Genomic DNA, 4,466 nt, shown 5'->3' on the forward strand with positions numbered 1-4,466 from the left:
TGCCAGTTATGTTCCCATCCCATCAAAGAATATATTTTTAAAAAACTCTCTTCTGTGACTTGGCTTTTAATTTGTCTATTTTTGAGATAAGTGCCTTTTTGGTAATACATTTGTTTAACTTGATTGCACACCATAATCAACAAGGAAATGTTTTAAACATTAGTGAAACTACCAGCAACAATCCAATGACAGTTGAGTCGTCTTCAATAATGCAGCAGAATATCAGGTTCATCCACTATGGTCGGACGTAAGGGCTGCTAGATAAGATTGACAAACACCAACCGGTTAAACTAAGCATTAATGAAAGAATTGTAATTATGTTTTGTTTGGACATTACAGGAGATATTGAAATAGAATCAAAATGCATCACAAAAAAGGAACAAAAGTTAATGAAAAACAGTGATAAGTCACAGGAAGGGAGCAAAACTGCTATAAAATGGAGAAGTAACAGAGGCATAAAGTGAGGGATAGCGAAGAAAGAGCAAAGCACCCGGAATCAATTGGAGAAAATCAGTCGAGAAGGAGCTCAGGTCGGAAGATAGATTTTAATTAGTCCCCCAAAATAGGAGGCAGGTCCAGTTTGTGCCGGAGAAGCATTAGAGAGTGAGTGTTCGATCCTGATGCACAGTCCAAGTGGCTGAAGCTGATCGTTTGGGAGCTGAAATGAAGGGTCTAGTGTCCATCCTGGCCATCGGCCTGATGCTGCTCTCCTTTCCAAGGTCTGCGAAGCCTTTAACCCCCCGTTTGGCAAGGCTGTGCCGTGAACTATTGGTGAAGAAAATAGGCCGCGTCTGCGGCTTTCCCTCGTGGCGAGTTCTCCACCCCCGTCCACCGGGTGAGTATTGAAATCCCTTCTGTTGAGAAAGAGTCATTGATCTCTGCAAGGGAAGTACTTGCATTCCATTCCTTTCAACGCTATGATATGATTTTACTGATCTGTTCAGCGCAGTGATCACATTCGCTTCATTATCACTGACAAATAAACTGAGGCGAAGAGGAACTGCTTCTCGCAGAGGGTGGTGAATTTGTGGAACTCGCTGCCCCATAGTGCGCTGGAGTCCGAATCTTTAAATGGTTTTAAGAGGGAGGATAAATACATTTCTGATTTTTAAAAATGGGTTAACGGGATACGGGGAACAGGTAGGGATTTGAGACCAGGAAGAGATCAGCCTTGATCTGATTGAATGGTGGAGCAGGCTCGAAGAGCTGAATTTACGACTTCTGTTCCTAATTCCTATGTTCCTAAATAGCCATTCATACACATACATATGGGGTTGGCCCTCGTAAAGTCACAATGTGGTAAAATAGCAAGGAATTTCAAGTTACATCCAGGGCATATTGAATTTCTGTCATTGTTTGTGCTGATTTAAAAGGCCCATTGGCATCAAGATCCACCTGAAGATGTGATTCTCCACGACATTTCCAGATCGAGAAGATGAAGCAACAACAATAGCAACTTGTAAAGCACCTTTAATGCGGGGAAACGAGATTCCACACTGAGTAATTTCATGGGATTGGTGGGCAAAAGCTGGGTGAAGAGGGTAGGTTTTCAGCAGCGGCCCAAAGGAAGAAAGAAAGACAAAGAGGTTTCGGGATGGAATTCCAGAGCTTTGAGCTTTGTCAGCCTTGGAACGTCTGCTCGTAGTGGAGTGATTCAAATCAGTGACGTTAGAGAGACTGGAATTAGAGAGGTTCAGATATCACAGTGGGTTTTCGGAGGAGAGGAATCTAGAGATGACCAGGAGTAAGGCTGAGAAAGCCAGCCCCTATCACACACACTGACCAGATACCCAGCTTGACATCATGAGCAGTGACAAATTTCCTCAAATTATGACGCTTTTCTGCCCCTCTTGAAGGCTATAAATATTAAACTTTATTTTAGGCTCAAGGCACTAACACGCAGAAGCACGATTGCTTGATCTGTAAATCATACTGCAGGCTTTAGAGGGCAGTAGAGAGTCAGATTCATCACTTAGTCATCATGCGTTGGTTTAAAGCACTTAGGCTCAGATAAAGGAGTTCACCGGAATGTAAAGGCTTGTTCAATGGAGGGTAAAGACTGCATCGCTCAGTCTTGCATATATTTAACGACCTGGCCTGCAATTCTCTCTGGAAGCAAGAATTCCAAAGGTTAATGACCTTCGGAAGAAAAGAAAAATCCTCCCCATCTCCTCCTAAAAATGGAATACCCTTCCAGAGATCCTGCAATTCTCTGTCACCTCCCCTGCATCCAAGGAGGCTTCGGAGATTGTGACCGGACATTCTACAGGCTCCTTTCTTACTTCCTTCAGTATCCTGGGATGCATGCCATCTAGACCGAGTAACTTCTTATTTGGAGACACCATTTCAAGGGTGTCCCCAGTATGGATGTGGAAATTAACTTCATGTTAGCAGATAGTTTTCAGAAGGGCAGCTTATCAATGAGGAAAGGGAGGGATCCAAGGCAACATTCTTGGAAGACCCTGAAATGTTATGGTGGGTGCCAGAAGAGAGGCCATTTCTGGAAACCCTTGGGTTGTGAATGGACTGGTAGGTGTGGTGAATGGATTTGGCATAGTTGGCAAATGTTGATGTCTCTCTGTGTGATGACAGGTCTTGATGTGCTCTGTCTTAGTAGTCATCGACCTTTGAGTTTGGCTACATAGCACCTGCTTTACTGCATGAGGAAAATTAGCCTTCAGAGCCCCCACTGAGTTGGGGGCAGGAAAAGTTGAGTCATCCACCTTCTACGAAGAGGAAAGCATGAGTCAACCAGGCCCATGCCTGTAGCAGGAAGTGGGGCCTTTTCACATGCAAATTAGAGGCCTAATGACAAAGGCCACCATTTGAAGATTAGTTTGTCTTGAGATTGCTTATTCTAGCCTGTGCTAGATTTCGATCAGGATTCCCTGTTACTAAAATGGAAGTTTTCTAAATTTACTTACCTGGAGGTGGAGCCAAGAGGAACATTGCCCCCATCCTGCACTCTACCCCTCAATCGCCCCCAAATTGCAGCCACCCCCACACGCTCTGGCCTCTGACCTTTAACCCGTCCTCTCATCCTGTCCTCGGCCTCCTACATGTCCCACTCAGCCTCCCTTCCTGCCTTCACTTAATTAGAAGGCCCAACACTGGGGGCTCCTGGGTCTTATCAATCAGAGCGGGCCAGAACCCTCAGAGCACCCTGCATGCCAAAGGCCTGAATTTCTCAGTCATAAAGAGCTGTAAAATATATCAACAAGCTGCAGATTATTTGTGAAGGTAAGGAGACGTGTGTAATGAGACCAGAGTTGTTCCGAGGACATGGCCTTTCCTAATATCCCCTGGCAAAGAGAACACACCGGGCCACCTTCCTAATGTCTTTATTACCTTCGCCCCCGCTTCCCAGTACAAATCTCCAAAGGGCTGGGAAAATTCAGCACAATCCTTCAGTGTTCACAGGTGAAATTTTGTTTCTATTCCAGGTCCCCCCAAGGCCTCAGAGGAGGGTGATGACCACAAGGAGGTGAATATGATGAAGATTCAGAAGATAAATGGTCATGACAGGGTTCTCCAGCTTAAGTCGCATCATGGCCAGCAGCCCTTCAACAATGGCAACAATCGGTATGAACAGATGTCGGGTGATGTAAATGGGTCTGTCTCTGAGACTGGGGGAGACAACATGATGCAGCCTGTTCCCTCAAGTAATATCGCTCGTCGGCAATTTCAGTTGGGAGAAATCCCACTGGTGGAAATGTGTTGCGTATTAGGCTGTAACATTTGGCAGCTCACTGCACAATTGTGTTAAGCATTAAACTATGTCAACTGTAGGTGTGTGATTATGGAATATTTCATATGCGTGGGTTCAGAATTGGTCATATTTTAAAGCGGAAGGGTCGAAATCAAAACATTTCAAGCTCCCAAGGTCCGTAATCTGCCGACGGCCCATTTTGGGAATCAGGGCACAGAGGTCAACAGATTCTGCAGGGTTTTTCATCCAATGGTTGACGAATTCTTCACAGTTTGACCTCCCGATTCCCACATTGGTCTTGGAATTTGGTGGGACACATGGTGGGCAAGACAACAGCCCAGCCATAAGTCCATTGACTTTTGGAGGGATCAGATGATGCTGGCCGTGGGCGGGGCCATAAAACCCCCACCCTATTGAATGGCAGGGGGAAGCTTTGTGCTATTGTGTTCTATCGTCTCTGATGTGGTCTGTGTCTATGTATTTGCAGGTTGTCGACACTGAAGGTCTAGAAATATGAATAAAATGCACCCTTGATTCTTTCAGTATTTGTGTTCATTGTTTATCAAAGGTAATTTTCATTTCATTCAATCCATTTCATTGATAAGGAAAGACCACCTTTCAGATTGGCGACATACCACTATTATTAACATCACATGAAGAGATGGGTTTAAAAAAGAGATTATCCACTGCAACAACAAATTGCATTGATATAGTGCATTTAAGATGGAATGTAACATCACCAGCTGCTTCAGAGACA

At 44.6% G+C, this 4,466-nt stretch overlaps 1 long non-coding RNA gene across 1 annotated transcript; it reads left to right on the plus strand.

Annotated features, from left to right (window-relative positions):
• The first annotated feature begins 475 nt into the window (after positions 1-475).
• LOC140429792 (uncharacterized) lies at positions 476-4,251 on the plus strand. The gene is made up of 2 exons (XR_011949205.1): positions 476-835; positions 3,444-4,251. It is a non-coding gene; the product is annotated as an uncharacterized lncRNA (long non-coding RNA).
• Positions 4,252-4,466: the final 215 nt, after the last annotated feature.

Source organism: Scyliorhinus torazame, chromosome 9 (genome assembly GCF_047496885.1).
Source record: "Scyliorhinus torazame isolate Kashiwa2021f chromosome 9, sScyTor2.1, whole genome shotgun sequence".
Lineage (NCBI taxonomy): Eukaryota > Metazoa > Chordata > Chondrichthyes > Carcharhiniformes > Scyliorhinidae > Scyliorhinus > Scyliorhinus torazame.